This window comes from Tamandua tetradactyla, chromosome 6, assembly GCF_023851605.1.
Source record: "Tamandua tetradactyla isolate mTamTet1 chromosome 6, mTamTet1.pri, whole genome shotgun sequence".
In the NCBI taxonomy this organism is placed as follows: Eukaryota; Metazoa; Chordata; class Mammalia; order Pilosa; family Myrmecophagidae; genus Tamandua; species Tamandua tetradactyla.
The window spans coordinates 128,305,834-128,324,465 of record NC_135332.1 but is presented as its reverse complement, the minus strand read 5'-3'; the positions used below and the strand labels follow the sequence as shown (position 1 = coordinate 128,324,465).

At 35.3% G+C, this 18,632-nt stretch overlaps 1 protein-coding gene across 13 annotated transcripts in view; it reads right to left on the bottom strand.

The window, feature by feature from the left end:
• RALYL (RALY RNA binding protein like) overlaps positions 1-18,632 on the bottom strand; it is a 741,752-nt gene that overhangs the window by 305,364 nt on the left and 417,756 nt on the right. The gene's annotated exons all lie outside the window — the stretch shown is intronic.

The window sequence follows — 18,632 nt, the reverse complement described above, 5'->3', positions numbered from 1 at the left end:
GCAATATACCAGAAATGGAATGGCTTTTAAAAGGGGAATTTAATAAGTTGCTAGTTTAAGGTTCTAAAGCTGAGAAAATGACCCAATTAAAACAAATCTATAGAAATGTCCAATCAAAGGCATCCATCAGGGAAAGATACTTTGGTTCAAGAAGGCCGATGAAATTCAGGGTTTCTCTCTCCAGATCTCCATTCTCTAAAATGTTTCTTCTTTTATAGGACTTCAGAAACTTATCAAGACTCACCCAAATGAGTGGAGACACCCCTCTACCTAATTCAGTTTAACAACCACTCTTGATTAAATCACATCTCCAGGGAGATGATCTAATTACCATTTCAAACATACAGTATGGAATAGGGATTAGAAGTCCAAAATTTAGGCATCAACAAAGAGATGCTCTTTCCCCCAAGTCTTTTCATCTGGTGCTGGCTTGCAAGCAATTCTTGTTCCTTGGCTATTCCATTTTATGGTGGTATCTTTTCCTTTCTCTTCAGAGTTTCATTACTTCGGTGTTCTAGATTGCAAACTGCTAGAAGACAATATACCAGAAATAGAATGGCTTTTAAAAAGGGAACCTTATTAAGTTGCAAGTTTACATGTTCTAGGGCTGTGAAACTGTCCAAATTAAAGCAAAGCTATAGAAATGTCCGATCTAAGGCATCCAGGGAAAGATAACTTGCTTCAAGAAGGCTGATGACATTCTGGGCCTCTCTCTCTCAGCTGTAAGGGTACATGGTGAAGTCTGCTAGCTTTTTCTCCAGGCTTCTTGTTTCATGAAGCTCCCCTTTGGGCATTTTCATTCTTCATCTCTAATGGCTGTGTGGACTCTAAAACTTTTTCCAAAATGGTTCCCTCTTAAAGGTTTCCAGTAAGCAACCCCACCTTGAATGGGTGGAGACACATCACCAAGAAAACCACCTAATCAAAAGTTCCCAACCACAGTTGGGTGGGTCACATTCCATGGAACAATCGAAAAGCTCCCACCTAGCAATATTGAATGAGGATTAAAGGACATGGTTTTTCTGGGGGCCACAACAGATTCAAATGGGCATGTCTGGCTTCTGGCCGCTCACTGTGGTTTCACTATGTCTTAATTCCTTCTGGAGTCCTTACAAAGGACTCCAATAATTTTGATCAAGGCCCACTCTCATTCAGTTGGGCCACACCTTAACTAAAATAACACCCTCAAAGGATCCTATTTACAATGGGTTCACACCCACAGGAATGCAGATTAAGATTAAGAACATGTCTAAATTGAGATACATAATTCAATCTACCAATATTTTTTAAAGTTTTTTTTAGGGGGAGTGGGGTGCATGGTCCAGGAACTGAACCCAGATCTCTCGCATGCAAGGTGAGCATTCTACCACTAAACCACCTGTGCACCCCTAAACACATATATTTTTTTTGCTGCAAAGTTCCAAAACTGAAAATCATGGATTTTGCAAAGGCATATAAAAATTTATATGTTTGGAAATAATTTGTATAACTATGTTTTTGTTATATAATATTTTTATAATCATATGTAAAATACTCTTTTAACCCTAAACTATTATTACTTGTTGTTTATGTTGGGTATTTAAAATTATTCAACAAACATTTATTGAGACCCTATTAATTGTGAGATATTGTAAGATTCAGTGGGGATAGAACGATAAATTAGATCATTTTCTTGGTATAAAGGGATTCAAAATCCAAAACTTGCAATTTAGACACTTGCACAAATGAAGTCAAAAAAATAGGAGCCCAGACAAGAAATAACAATGCAGCAGAAAGTAGCAATATAAATGAGACTGGAGAGATATAGGACCATAACACAAGTTGCATGTCATGCTCAGGTGATGGAGGAATATTATAGAAGCATTCTGAGCAGAGAAATGATGGGGTCACCTTTATGGTTTAGAGCAGGGATTGGCAAACTTTTTCTGTAAAGGGCTGGATAGTAAATATTTTTGCAACTCTGTCTCTGCCCCAACTATTCCCATTGCTGTAACAGCTATTCAACTCTGCAGTTGTGATACCAAAGAATCCATAAGAATATGTAAATGAATGAATGCAGCTGAGAGTTTCCCAAAATATTTCTTGGTTACTGAAATTTGGATTTCGTATTTGGGTTTTCAGGTATCATGAAATATTATTCTTTTGCTTTTTTTTTAACATTTAAAAATGTAAAAAAAAATTCCTTGCTCACATGTTGTAAAAACAGACATAAGGCTAGCTTTGACCCTCACTTTAGATATATCAGTATGACCAAATCTATGGAGCAAGTTTTGGAATGAGACAAGAATGGAGTCATGCAAGCATATTAAGAGGCTATTTCAGTTATTCCATATAAGAATTATGAAAAGGTCTACAAGGATATTGGTAGTAGAGATTAAAAGAAAGAAAAATACCTCAAGAATATCTGGGCAATCAATCAGCAGAATTTTGTAATTAGAAGGTGAGCTTAAGAGAGAAATCAAGAAAAATACAAAGTTTCTGGAGTGAATGACTGAAATGATGGTACCACAAATGTTATAGAGAGTTTGGGGAAGAGGGTTGGGTTTAGAGCATTTAATGATAGATCGAGAGACTTTTGAGAAGCCTAACATTCATGAAGATTAAGCCATGTTTCATTATTTTTGAAAAATATTTCCCTATTCTCATATATATATATATATATATATTATACACACACACACACAACTTCACTATCTCGGTAGGAAAACTAGCATTCTTTTAGATTTTCTTATTTCAAAGATGCTAGTTTTTAATATAGTTCATATTCCCGTTGAGGCATATACTCTGTTTATTGAATCTGTAGCCTCTTATTTGCTCTCACTGTTATTTATATTATCTTAAGTTCTTATTCTGCTCTCTTAAGTAAGAATCTACTAATCTCTTCCTTCCATCAATATCAGCAAGATTTCCTCTGGTTGCTGTGTACAAATCGTGTTCCAGATAAGAGGGGGAAGAAAGAAGCTAGGTCAAAAGCAAATCATAAGAAATCAATGAAAGAAAAAAATGCCAGTAAATCAGGAGATTTTTATTTCCCCAACAGAATGATTAAGAATTATTGAGCACCACTGGTACCAAGAACAAAAAATTTTGTAGGTGACAAAAAGCAGCTTGGAGAGAGAATAGAGACGTCGGCAAAAATAATTCACTTCTAATTCTGTAATTTGGGCTGGTTTGCCTTAACTGTGAAACTTGATCCTCCTAGAGACAGGCCACTTGCGGGAACCAGAAACAATAAAGCAGTTAAGGCCAATGAACTTAAGCCTACTTAAATTGGAATTCCTTGGCAAGAGACACAGTTTAACAAAATGCAAGAGCAGGTCAGGTTTTTTGCTATGCAAAAATGTTTCCCCTAACTCTAGAAAACTGATGGTTCCTATCCAGTCTCTCATGAGAATGTAGAAGCAGGTGTGAGAGAGGCATACACAACAAGACTTTGTCAGAGAAGAGAGATGGTTTTCAAATAATTGCAGTCAGCAAGAAAAAACAGTTGAAAGAACTACAGTATGGATCAATTAAGTCTATGTAGTAAGTGCTGTGAATACAGAGCAACACAAAACTGCATTAGCCATAATGTGGATAAATGGACAATGGAACACAGTAATAATGACCTGATTGAAAGTGTCAGTTTATTTGAGTTGCACCAAAATACCCAGAGTTTTCCATAGTGATTTCGTTGACTCCTTACCCATTTGATAGTCATTTAATAAAATGTCTAAGAAATTCTTAGCTAGGCAAATTCTCCTATCATGTCTAAGGAAAGCATACCTCCTAAACTGTGCTGAGGAAGAAGACATCTTCTGCATTTCTCTAATGCTTTTCCTTGGAAGGGTAGCCTTCACCAAAGATTCTGCCTACTCAGTTTTCTTGGGAGCAGGTTTTGTTTTGTTTCCTGTTTTAGAGATGTAGGCACGAGGCTATTAAGCCTTAAGCATGAGACTCATTTTACAAGTCCCCCCTGTTATGATTTCTTGGGTACCAAAATTTCTGCTGATTTTAATTGCACTTCCAAAGTAGATTTTCTACAGAGGAAACACTATTACCAGAAGATGGGATTTCTATAGACTTTGGTAGTTGGGTTTCATGTTTTATTGCTACAGTTTAAAGATTGGTTCCTTCTTTAAAAGCACAGTCAAAAACATTATCCCTAACATTCATATCTCTGAAAGTTTATGTTATCACCCCTTTACATACCGGGCTAATAGAGATTAAGAAAATTACCCAAGGACACATAATTTTGAGCTCTGCTGCCAGGATTCAAACCTCGTTCTTTTGGGCCCTAAACCTGTATTCTATCCACTCCACCGAATGGCTTCCTTATAAATCAATACGTTAGTTCTCTGCTAAATATTCCAGTACTTTATGAGGTGCTAAGATTGAGGTAGCCACCCTGTATCCATTTAACTCTGAGGACCAAATTCTATGTAATAAGTCACATCCCAACAATGCCTTTGTCTTATGAGCCAACTGGCAATACATGTAACTGGTTATCTAAGGGTATTTTCAATACACTATATACCTGATTCAACAATTTACTAACTTGGATATACCAAAGATTAGTGAATAAAAATAATCATTGGGAAATTATTATTTTACTGGAAGTGTTTCTTTTTCTTTTTTTTTTTTTCAGAGTTACCAGTGTGTATTGTGTCAGGTAGCTACTAAAGAGCAGCTACTTTCTACTTACTGCTCTACTTGTTATCTAGTACGCCTCCTAAAACGCATTTTGCTTGTATGCGGGGAGATTTAATTTCCAGTTTCTTATATACTACAAAATTAGCTTTATTGTCCATACCCTATCTCATCAATGACATAAAATATTACTCAACATAAGAATCCCCTCCCTGCCTTCTCTCTCTTTAAAAGCAACCATGCTCTAAAAACTCAAGGTTAATAAAAGTGTGACTGAAAGATAAATTTTCTAAATAGAACAGGTTAATTCAAGCTAAAATTCCAACTTGATAGAATTTTCTGGCTTACATATTCCATTTAATTAAATAAATCAGGTTTATTTGAAGATTTTGATCTAGGATCGATAGGCTAGAATCATTTATATATTAAAAACATCTCAGGATGAACTGTTAACATGAAAATGTCTTCTCTCCTATTATAGCCAAAAGCACATTTAGTTTTAACTGAAGAAATGTTTGTGGCAGGCTAGAGAAATAATGATTTGTATTATAATATTAAAATTTATTAGTTATTAAAATGTATTGATTGCGGTTTACTCATTTATTAAGTCAGGGTAGAATGCTTCAGCCATTTTTTCCCAATCCACAATTCTGTATATTGAAATTGTTTGCAATAAATTATGTTCGTTTTTATGTATATATGGATTTCAATGCAATGTTGCTCATAAAATAAATCCATAGAATGTTTCCACTTAGGACAAAAGAAAAAGCAGGAATAATGTCTTTGTCTTATGATCAATAATTTATTAACATAGAAGTTGTTTTTAATATATCATTAAATGGTACACAACATAATTATATTGCCCCAAATATCCTGTGTTCTCTAATGTATTGTAGATTGCATGGTGACTGTGCTTTTTTAACAAAAAGTTAAATAATTAAATGTGAACAAATATTTCAGAGATGTAAATATTTTTTAGGCATTGGGGTTAATTGATAGATGACACTAAAAGTGGGTTGGGAAATTAGAATCTAGATATTTGAACTGAAGACAGTTCAAATGTCAGTGAAGGCAGTGAAGGACGTTCTATAGTCAATATGGGAATTCTAAAGATGCATAACCTGGTGAGAGTTGAATGGGAAGATGTACAAGAGGCACTAAAATGAGCACAAATGCTCCCCTGAATGAGCCAATGAGGAAAGGAATAGTACCATGAGGCACAGCCACATGGAAGATGAATCTAAACAAGTAGATGGGAAGGTTCCAAGGCACAAAGATTCATATATGACTGTGCTCAATCTAAGGAAAGATAGAATGACTAGACCAGAGCTCAGGAAGTTATGATGAAAGTTTTTTCACTTTGCAAAGAGGAAGTTACACTTGAAGCAAACAAAAATACAATATTCCCCAGGTCTAATGAGAAGAATGACTAAACTATTCTGATCTCTGCTTAATGAATTAAATTGGAGAGAAAAAAGGCCAATCTATGAAATCACAAATGGTGTGTGCGCAGAGGATTATCCTGTATATCTAAAACCACATTCTGTTTCATATGATTCCCTAGCAGAGGACAAATGCATGAAGCATGACCCTGTAAGAGCAAACTGCTAGAGACCTTTTTGAATGTTCTGCCAAAACAGTAACCATACTGTTCAGTGTCAGTGAGGCTTCCTTTTGCAGGGCTCTTACCTGGATACTGCAGATGAGTGAAGAAAGTTCATCAATTGATAAAATAGAAGCTAAGCAGCCTGAAGTTACCACAAGACTACATAAAGCAGCTGAAAGCCTGAGTCACAGCAACTATGAGCAACTATAAGTTATGAGTGAGCACAGTTCATGATGTAGAGAAGATCAAATAAACAGATGATAGTTAGAATTAAGTTGTTGACAAAGCTGAAACTATAAAAGCAGAAAGAACGAATTTGGATCCCTATCTTAAATTATATGTGAACATTACTCAAAGTTCTAAATATAAAGAATATAGTTATTAAGTTCTTAAAAGAAAATATAGGCATAAATATTTGTGACCTTGATTTTTCTTAGTTATGACACCAAAAGCACAAACATTCAAAGAAAAATCCAGGTAATTTGGACCTTATTAAAATTAAAATTTCTTTGCTTCAAGTAACATCAAGAAATCGAAAAGTCAACCCACAGAATGGGAAAAATATTTACCAATCATATGTCTGAAAAGACTCTTAGAGCTAGAATATAAAAGAATGCTTAACTCAAAAATAAAATGACAAGTATCAGGGTAAAAGGGTAGTTCAGTGGTAAAATACTAGGAGACCCAGCTTCAGTTCCTGGTCCCTGCACTTCCCCCCTCCAAAAAAAAAATAAAATCAACAAATGGTGCTGCAATTAACAGAACAGTCACATGGGAAAAGAATGAAATGTGACCTCCACCACACAGCTTACAAAAAAAATAAAAGACACTTATCCCAATTTGAAAACGGAAAAGAATCTGAATAAACATTTTTCCAAAGAAGATGCAAATGAGCAATAAACACATGAAAAAAGCCTTATAGGACATCATTTGCTACAAAGGAAATGCTAATCAAAATCATGAGATTATACTTCACACCCACCAGGTGACTTTAATCAAAAAGACAGATAATAAGTATTGGCAAGGATGTGGGAAATTGGAAACATCAGACATTGATAGTGGGAAGGTAAAATGTGCAGCCACTTAGGAAAACGGTCTAGCCGATGCTTAAAAGTTTAACCATAGAGTTACCATATGACTGAGCAATTTACTCCTAGGTATACATCTAAGAGAAATGAAAATATATGTCCACAAAAAAAGTATACACGAATATTCACAGCCTAAAATGTGTTATATCAAGTGAGTGAAATATTATTGCCAATAAAGAGAAATGAAGTATTGATAACACAATATGGCATGGAGGCACCTTGAAGATATTATTCTACGGGAAAGAACAGTCACAAAAGACCACATATTACATGATTTCATTTTATGGAATATCCAGAATAAGCAAATCTATAGAGTTGGAAAGTAAAAAAAAAAAAAAAAGTAGACTTTTAAATAGGTGAATTTTATGGTATATGAATTATATCTTTTTTTTTTTTTAACTCTTCTTCTTTTTTTTGGCATGGGCAGGCTCTGGGAATCGAACCCAGTTTTCCAGCATGGCAGGCGACAACTCTGCCACTGAGCCACCATTGCCCTGTGAATTATATCTTAATAAAAGAATACAAAATAATAATAATAATTCTGGAGGTTATCAGTTTTTTAATGATTTTTCAATGTCCATATCCTATGTGTTTTCCTGTTCCCTCGCAGTCTGGTTATTTGACACTGATTCCTACATTTTCCAATTCCACATTTTTCCTTACAAGAACCACCCCCTGTTACTAAATGAGGTAAAATAAGTTTGTCTCTATTACTTAAATCAAAAAGATGCAAATTAATAAGCAGTTTTATATGAAGATGTCTGAAATTTCACACTCAATGCATATAATCAAGATATGCCATTAGACAGAAAGATCTTTAGGAAGAATTGAAACCACACCTCTCTTCAATGTTAGCAGTGGATATCTAACAGAAAACATCCAGGGGCTTATTTGGGGGAGGCCTTGGTTCAAGAGGAGATTCTCTTCTGTTTATGTAATTTCTGTTTTTTTTCTTGTTAAGATTCAATATGTCAACATATCTTATAGACATTGTCCTGGATTTCATTCTTAACAAATGAAAATCTGGAGTGGGGTTAAGATGTTGATATTCATACTCTTAATAGCAGTTTGTGTGCAAATGAAGGATCTAAGCTGCAAGCTCAATGGTCTTCTTGTAAAACATATTAATTCATTTAAAATGAATTTTTTCTATTTATAACATGTCTGATGCCCAATCGTTTTCCTAATACAAGAGTGATATGCAAATGCACATAGACAAAAGGCCCCAAAACATGCAGTGGTGCTTGCTGGTATAGCTTTAGTCTTGGATTTCACACACTCAGTGTCTGTCTTTTATTTTTTTCATTTGCTGGAATTACAAACCCTGACTCAACTTTAGAATAGTGCCCAAAGGTGACATATCCGACACATAAAATAAATCCCTTGCAGCCTCACTTTCTTTCAAGGGATCTCAAATTCACCCCTGGAACCCTGAGATTTATAAGAACACAGTTTTTTAAAGCATGGCATTAAAGACTTCACAGGGAAAAGGAATTTATTGTATTAATTTTGATTTATGTCAACATTTTTAAAGTAACAAAGTAGTAAATATTTGTTAACTCTATGTTTCTCATTGCTTTTCATATACAAATCATTTAAGATGCCATGATAAATTTTTATTTATGTGGGATGGTAAAGGGTAAGTATTCTTAGAAGCAAATATGTTTCCACAACCTAATTTTGGTACCTATCAGCAAATTCTGAGAAGAGCAAAATACTTTTTTTCTCACCGGTTAAGATAGGAAACTATTACAATGTAAGGAAATTGTAGCAGAGGTGCTGATTGCTATAGGTCATATTTTTAAAAGTATTCTATTTTGTGCAGTATTGTTTGGGCTGGGTACAAGTGAGCATGGTTGAGCTCATGGTTTTTTCATTCCTTATGCACAAGGTAATATGCTCCATGGCTGGCACTCACGGAAGGCACCTTCATCATGACACAATCAAGAGATGTTTGTTTGTTGAATGAAGTAATTCAGTTTATCAAAGAAGACGAAGTTAAAGATGAGCCATATACAATATAAGGACTATTGTAATAAAGATGTTTACAAAATATTGTGACACAAGCAATCGTATCTGGGGAATTTCAAGAGAGTCTCAAGGAGGAAGAGGCATTCAATAGTGTTCTTGAAGGAGTAAGGTACATCCCCTTGTCAGGAAGGCGAAGTGGAGAGGGACACTAGCTTATCACCGGAGGGTAAGATCACTGAGCTGCTGAGACAGAAGATGTTCAAAGTGTTATGAATGTACCCCTGATGCTGTTCAAATGAATCCCACAGGTCCCAGCTTAGTAAGACTGCTGAAGAGTCTTGGAGAAGCCAAACCAGCTTTTCTCTGTGCACAAGTATATAAGAGTTACAGAACTATATCCACATTTAGGAGTTCTTAAAACGAGTTTTGAAAAACTTAGATAACAGAAGAAAATCAAGTGTCCAGCTTCATTTGGTGAATGATGTGTTCTAATGTTATGTCCATGATAAGAAATAGTCTCTGACCTCTAGTTACTTATAATCTGGAAGAGAAAGAAGATTATATGAGTAATGTTCCGTGTTCATGAAGTCATTAATAAACTGTTCATGTGTGTGTATGACCTGCTTCCCTAAAAACATAAAACTTTTATAGTTACAACCCCAAAGAAAATCAATATGCTTTTTATTAAAATAAGTACCTATTGAGTTCCATTCTTCCCACATAAATTTTAAGTTTTTTCTCTGTAATTTCTGATTAAAGATATTAGAGAGACCACTTATTGCTATTTCATAGGTTAAAAATTCTTTTCTAACTACTTTAGGTGTCTAATGTCCTATCACGTAATGTCTAGCTTTTAGGACACAATTGAATTTACAGTCATAACATTTGGTCAGTTGGCCTTTAATGAATATGGGACTCACATTTCTCCTTCTTATTTTGGTGTGTCAAGAGCTGTTCTCTATGCAAACAGGCCCCTGGAACTCTAATTCAGCTAGAGATGTATGGTTTCTGGCACAACCCACCCCTATTCTCTACAGTCTACTTTCGGTATTAACCAGGTTCTAGAATCTTTGGGCTGTTCAATCTCTCTTGCTCTCACCCTCTCTCCGTCCTCATCACTGGTTTAGTGATCACACAATGACTAGAGCCAGGAGAGCAGCAAGCACAGGCATGAACAATTCTTCACGTGATGTGCCTGGATACTGAGACAGATGCCTGACATGAAGGCATGCAGTACACTCCCAACAGCCTGCACACTCAGGGGATAAACAAACTGTACTGGAAAGAGTAGAACTGACCAGAAATACAGGAAGTAGCAATGGAATGAGGAAAAAGTCCAACAGAATATGCTAGAGCTAGAAAGTCATTGGAGCTCATATAGTATAATCCCACTTTTTGAGTTAAGAGAATTGAAACCCAGAAATTGTTGCAACTTCTCCAAATCACACAATTGAATGAATGCAAGTAACTGTGCATAGCAGTTTAGATATATCATCAGATTTGACAAGACTACAGTGTGGTAGGTTTTGTCACCATTAACATGAAAAAAACAATGAGGCTTATGTTGGCGTGATTGAGTAAGTTCTCATAGGTAACACAAACGGCTAGGGATAGAGTCAGAGCATCCCAATTTAGGCCTCTTTTCACCAACGCCTGTGCTTTATAAATACCATATTCAACTGAAAGGTTAAGGCCGACCTATAGGTCTCTGGTTCATCTATCTTGCCTTTTGCTGTGCCATTTTTCTTCTGAAAGTAAATAGGATGTTTTTAGTTGAAAGTAAAAGAATAAGACTTAAACAAATATGTTTTTAAAAATTGCTGCAAATAGACCATGTGTCAAAGCAAATGCATATTGTAGTATAATTTGGAGTGTAATGTTGGGATGCCTGATATCATTTTAAAGTCGACCACTTCACTACATTCACCCAAGAAGCATAACTTGGTAATTTACAAACAACCAGGAGGCTTAAATCGTGTATATTAGATGAGACAATGTTTATCTTTTTGTGCATAATATCCTTATTCATGTGTGCAAATCAGAAGGAAGAGTGTTGAGGGCAGAAGTGATTAATTTAGTAAGGAAAATATGACATTTAGTTCTTTTTAGGACTGCAGAAACACCAGAAGTTGTGATTTTTATTTTTTATTTATTTGTTTTTATATTATCTGATTTTTATTCTTTTAACTTCATCAGCTCAGTCTGCCTTGCTCAACCATAATTTATTGGATATTTATTCTGTTCCAGGTACTATTGTGGGATATGTCCTATTATAATCATCTACTTGATTTTGGTGAGCATTAATTATCTTGGTTCAATAGTATTCACAGGCCCACATTCAATTAAGCACTGCATAAATAGCATTTGATATCAATAATGATAAAAGATTCAGTGAAATTAAAATTAGGGATTATTTATAGCAAAACGTTCCACAGAGTTTAAAGTTTTAAATAAGAATGTTTAAAACATACATTGGACACCTTAAATAGACAGATTTGTATCAATTTGCAAACCTTGCCTATCTGCAGAGAGAACAAAAAGAAGGCAAAGAGAATGAAAGCCTTGGCTATATCTGAGCAGAGTGAACATGGTTGTTTTTGAAAATGAATTTGCTATCTCTAAAATTTTTGAAGTACAGTAGGGTCCTGTCCCTGCACATTTTCGTCATCCTCCTGTGGCTATTAAATAGTATTGCCAGCTCCAAGGTATAGAGACCAATAAAACAATCAGAATGTTTAAGATAACCGGGTTTTTTGAAATCATATTATATAGGTCACTTTTTCTTCTTTTTAAAACAATTTTCCACATTGTTTAGGATCACAGGTCCCAAAAGATACACTGGTTAGCTGCTCATATGTGTGGCACATAGAAAACAGCAAAATATAAAAAAGCTATAATGGGGAAAGGTACACAGCTAGTAATCGAACAGCAAAAAAAAAGAACATTGTACATAAATAACTCTAATCACTAAGGTAGAATATAAATGCCATGAGAGAGTGATTGATTACATAAGTTCAACAAATACAATCCAAGAATCTCAAAATCAGAAGGAACGTTAAAAGTCATACAGTCTTTTGTTCCAGATTTGGTTGCCGAAACGCCTTCTTTATCATCAGCTTTTCTGACTTAGCAACTGCCTGTGCTTGGAAGTAACCAAGGACAGTAGGGAAAGGCCACTCAGTACCTCAAGAGCAATCATTCACATTATTTGATACCTCTGATTCTTAACATTAGTTCTTGAATTACAAATAGTCTAAAGGTAATTTCCATAGATTCACTTACCTACAGCCCTAATTCTCCTTCCATATGAGAATCCTTTGAATGTTAATGAATTCCCTTGCTATCAGCTGTGCTTTCAATAATCTTCATTTCGAAACAAAGGTCTCCCTATGCTACGTTTGCATAAATGATTATTTGAACTCAAATACACAAGTTTTCATGTCCCCTGCTGTATTTCATCTTGCTGATTCTGACCCTGAATTCCAGACTATTGAAATAAATTTGAACCTTGATTCTGATATATGGCTATAACAAGATTCGAGCGTAACTTTATGCTCACAAGGTAGCCAATTGAAATTACTGAATGGGTTTTACAAATACTTTTAAGTCAATTATAATATAAAAGCTTTATGGTTGCTATCCCTGAAACTTCAGCTAGGACTGGAAAAAAATCCAAGCACAAACCTTCTGACCACGCACGATTGCATAGATTTCTTCATTTTGTGATATTTCCATTTGCTATTTTTAGCAAATGGGTGGATTATAAATTAATTATTTGACCTCTCTCTAAAGAAATGAATTAGGATGATGGTCTATCCTAAAATGTACAATAAAAAGGAATTAAGCCACATAGGGTTCAGTGTCATTAATGATAATGTATGGCTATGAGAGCTAAAGAGCTTTCATATGCCCTCTTCATTTCTCTAAGTAATTAGATCCTTTCATTAGAGCACAATCAATTTATCATGTTCAATGTACAGAAAATACAATGATTGATGTCTTGACCAGCAGCTACATGATATAAGAATATTACATATGACTTTTTAATAATTTTACATAACACAGTGTCTGAGCTTATTTCACATTCATATGTTTCCTTTCTCCTTTTGGCATTCTTATTGTTCTCCTAAAATTTAACACAGTGAGTTAATTTAAATTGCCATTAGCCCTCTGATTCTGATATTACTAGATGTGATCATGTGAATACAATCAATATAATAATTGGGCTTTCAGCAATTTATTAGTAGATAATATAATTGACTTTTTTTTAAAATTTTTTTTTACATGGGCATGCACTGGGAGCTGAACCCGGGTCCTCTGGCATCGCAGGAAAGCATTCCTGCCTGCTGAGCCACCATGGCCCTATTAGTAGATAATATAATATGACCATAGCTGTTTAAAAGTATTTTCCTGATAATCTGAGGTTCTGAAATATGTATTTTTGCAATAATTATGCTCATTAGTATTTTATAAGCTATTATATATAAATTATATGTTCATATAAGAAATGTATGCTTTTAAGTTAGCAAATTTGTATTATTTCAATTACTCAATCAAATTATTTGGTAATTCACCATAAAATTAATTATAAGGAAATTAAATAAAATGTCTGTAACTGGCTTAATGGACAAGTTGAATCTAATGGGATACAATTAGAAAAAAAAACCTGTTCTTTTCTCCAAACCCTACAGTTAATATGCTCTTTGGGGAAACTCTTTCAGATCTCCGGAAGATATCTCTAAGGAAATCTTATAGCTGAAGATTCACTGTCAAAGATTAGGCCAAGTCCACATCAGCGGGGAAGAAAATCAACAACAACAAAAAGCAATTCTCAAACATTAACTCTAATCCTGAATAAATCTAAAATTCACACTTACAACCAGTTAAATGCCCTTCCTTTCCCTTCACTTTAGGCCTGAACTGTAATACTGAAACCCCCAGTGGGGAAGGGAATGTGGCTTCTTCTTCGGCTCTCCTTTCAGCTCTTTCCTTCTGTGTTCTGGCTGTTCCAGGAGGAAATTCAGGAAGGGGTATGAAAGTCTTACACACTAGTGCTGCTGCTGCAGTTCTTGGTTAACTAATACCCGCTGATCATCATGCTTTCCCATTATGGGACATATACAAACATTGACTTCTCTGAGGAGCACATTTGTGATATAGGCAGTGACATTGCCTATAACACACCACCATTCAAATAGCACTGCACAGTTCTCTGAAGTGGGTCACTTATCCCTGTCAGCGCCAGCACCAACCCCAGAGGCAGATCTTACAGCATTTTCTGCCTTATGAGGTAGCCCTTTGGGCATGTTATCTTGTTAAATCTCTTGAACTACTGGTCCACAGCAAACTCACACATTCAAGAAACACAGACCTCTTTCATTATGTTTTTTTTTTTTTTTTTTTTTTTGCACAACAACCCCATCCAGCCTGGTTAAAAGTGACTCACACTTATCAGGTCCTAGTCTCTTTGTTCATATCCATTCCTTAATTTAGCAACCTAGGTCAACAGCACCCAAGAATTTTCTTGCTGAGACTCACTCAAATGCATGTGTTGGGCCTACCAATTTCTACAGCTTGGTACTTCACTAACAGGACAATGCCACCTTGATCTTCCAATGGTTCAGTTGGCTGAGGGGAGGGAACAGCAGTTCCTACCCATATGTGCACTGGAGAGAGGGGGTATGAAATGTCATAATACTCTCTATAAGGCTTAGAACTCTACTTCCATGGCTCTTGGCCATGATTCTGTTAAATTCCTTACCTTCTTTTATAGGAGTTGAAGGAGGACAATAGGATTAAAAACTGAGGAAAACTGTGGTCTTGTACTCAGCCACCATGAAGGTTTCTAGCTTGTTCTCTAGTTAGATTGTGGAGCTGCTTATAATCTAGCATTCTTAGTTTTGGAGTTTCTGCAAAGAGTTTAAGATATCTGGGAAGTCCTGTTCCACAGCTCTTACTTGTTATGTATATATATATATATAAATAATTAAAAATTTTAGTTAGTAGCTATTTACAGTATATTATGCAATACCATAGTTTTTTGGTTTTTTTTTTGCTTAGTAAAATATTTAATTGGTTTTGAGTAAAAAAGGGTTTCCTGATCAAATCAGTTTGGGAAAAGTTGCATTCTATCAACTCTTCCCTGGGTGGGGGTGAGGGTTCGATTCTTTATATTAGGGGAGTAAAGGCTGTAATAAGTTTTATGAGAAAGAAACCATTTTATTTTGCTTAACTCAGATCTTCCCCAGAATTATTCGACACACAAAATTTTTTCTACATAAACTCCTATTATATCTTATGGAACAGGAATCTCGAACATATTTTGGGAAACATTTTAAAATAACATTATGAAAACTAATACAAGCATTCTGAAACTCAGTATGATTACTCAAAAGTCAAATATCAACACTTCAAGAATCAAATGATTTTTTTAGGAGTTCCTCTTTCCCTTTTAAATTTCAAAGAAGCTTGCACCCTAATGTAAACCTAGGAATTGATAGAAAATCTAATCTGATAATAGAAATTTAGCTCAAAAGCCTTTATCTCAGTTGCAAGATCAGAATTTAATAGACAAAGGTCCATTTTAATGCATGTTTTTTCTATAATCCTATGTTCTATGAATACACATAATGTGATACTAAGGAAGAAGAAATTTGTCTTTGGGCTATATTCTTACTTTTTCTCCTTCTCAAACATGAGTATTGCTACTTGAAGTCCATGCTGAAGTTACTGAATGTTGTGTTTAATGATACATTCAGTAGCAATCAATTTTTTTTAGGCTTGGACAGTTGAGACAGCAATGTTGTTCTTTAACTCAGAGAAAGTGAACCAAAATGAGGCATAATTTTCTTACAGTGATGTAGGAATCACAAAAATATATTATATAGGATTCATACTGCATGTGGGGACTCAAATGGACATTTACATACTGGTGTTTATGGTGGCAGAGTTCATGATCCACAATGGATGGAGGTGGCTTAAGGGTACAAGGACTGAGGAATGGAAGGGGGAACTCTGGTGTATACATACAATAGACCACCGAGCAGCTGCAAGAAGGAATGAAGTTGTGAGGCATGCAACTAGGTGTATGAACCCTAAGGACTGCATGTTGATGAAATGTCAGGAACAAAAAGACAAACATTATCATGCCTCAACCTTATGGACTAACTATAATATAAAAATTCAGTGATCTGAAGTCGAGAGCATAGGTTATAAGATTAGGGCCTATTGTAATGGGTCCTAGATCGTAAACTCGTGCAGCAGTTACAACTGTTCAGAAGTTGTAACTGTTACTTCTAAATTCTAAGATACTGAGCTGTTTGTTTATAACCTGGTTGTTCCCAGAAACTTTGGGTATTTCTATGACACTCGAGACTCAGAATTAGAGCTCTGAAGCTATGAAAGTCAGCACTACTCCACACAGGAACTATTTAAAAAGCTCAGACTTCAAGTAAAGATATGAATGAGGCTGATCTGGATAGGGCTAAGGTAAATCAAAATACGGCATAAAGGATGACATGGTCCATATTTTAAAACTTCAACTTCTGGGTGAGACCAAAAGGAGAGATGTTTATTTGATGCAAAATTTACATTTTGGGTAGTGCATTTCCTAATTTCATTAGTATGGTCAGGTAGTTCAACACCATAATAGGACATGAGATTATTTTGGTTTGTCCAGGTTAGTGTGATGCCTGGATAAATAACAGAGTGATTTGGACAGTGAATACAGAAGTATTTGCAAGGTCCCCTTGGGGGACTAGGGAGAAAGGAAGAAATATTCAACTTGCCCTTTGGAGAATTTCTGATATTCTCACAAACTGTGGGGACAATCAAATCAACAGGCCAAGCCCTCAATCTTGGGGTTTGCTCCTATAAAACTTATTCCTACAAATGATAGGCTAAGCCTATTTACAACAAGGACTAAGAGTCACTCCCAGAGAACCTCTTTTGTTGCTCAGATGTGGCCTCTCTCTCTAAGCCAACTCAGCAGGTGAACTCACTGCCCTCCTCTGTACGTAAGACATGACTCCCAGGGGTGTAAATCTCCTTTGCAGCATGGGACAGAACTCCTGGGATGAGCTCAGACCCAGTATCAAGGCAATGAGAAAGTCTTCTTGACCAAAAGGGTGAAAAGAGAAATGAGACAAAATAAAGTTTCAGTGGTTGAGAGATTTTGAACAGATTAGAGAGGCTATCCTGGAGGTTATTCTTATGCATTATATAGATATCCTTTTTTAGCTTATGGTGTATTGGAGTGGCTGGAGGGAAGTACCTGAAATTATTGAGCTGGTTTCCACAGTGGCTTTGATTCGTGAAGACAAATGTATAGAGATGTCACTTTTACAATGTGACTGTGGGATTGTGAAGGCCTTGTATTTGTTACTTGTTCTGTATGGACAGATGAGTAAAAAAAATATGGATAAGGAATAAGTTAGTAATGGGTGGACAAAGAGTAAAATAAATTGGGCAAATGGAAATACTACTGATCAATGAGAGGGAGGGGTAAGAGTTATGGTATGTATGAGTTTTTTTTTCTTTTTATTTCTTTTTCTGGAGTAATATAAATGTTCTAAAAAATGATCATAGTGATGAATATGCAAGTATGTGATGATATTGTGAGCCCCTGATTGCATGCCATATATGGAATGTATGTGTGTGAAAATTTATCAATAAAATATTTAACATGATTTAATGTATATATAACATAGGATTCTAAAAAATACTGAGTCAAACAGAAGAAAAGAACATGCCTATGTCAGGTCATAAATTATATTTGTAAAAAGAAGAAGAATCCCATTAAAAAGAATATGGGATTTATGCACATAAAATCCTGCAATGTAGAGGTTTTTAAAGAAAGGAAAACATTGCTCAGTATGGCTTTCCAGGTCAGTTGTACTATATTAGCTGTGAAATTAGGTATTTAAATATTAGTTGCTCTATTTCTATGGAAGAATCAAATTATAAATTTATTATGTACCCATTAATAGATCAAATTAAGTCAGGCTCCCTATTATATATATTCAAATTTCTTTTCTAACTGCTTGGACTCTTAAGCCTTGCCTTAGTTTTCTAGGGTTGCTGTAACAAAGTACCAAAACTAAGTTGCTTACGACAACAAAAATTTATTGTCACCTAATTCCAGAGGCTGGAAGTCTGAAATCTGTAGAGGAGAATCCTTCCCCAGTGTTTCTAGATCCAGGTGGTTTGATAGCAATTCTTGGGCTTCGATATCTGCCTCTGCACTGCTGGCACACTGAAGTCTCCCCACCAACTCTCTCACTGAAGTGTCTGAGTGCAAACCTTTGTTTCCTATAAGGATAGCAGTCATATATAAAATC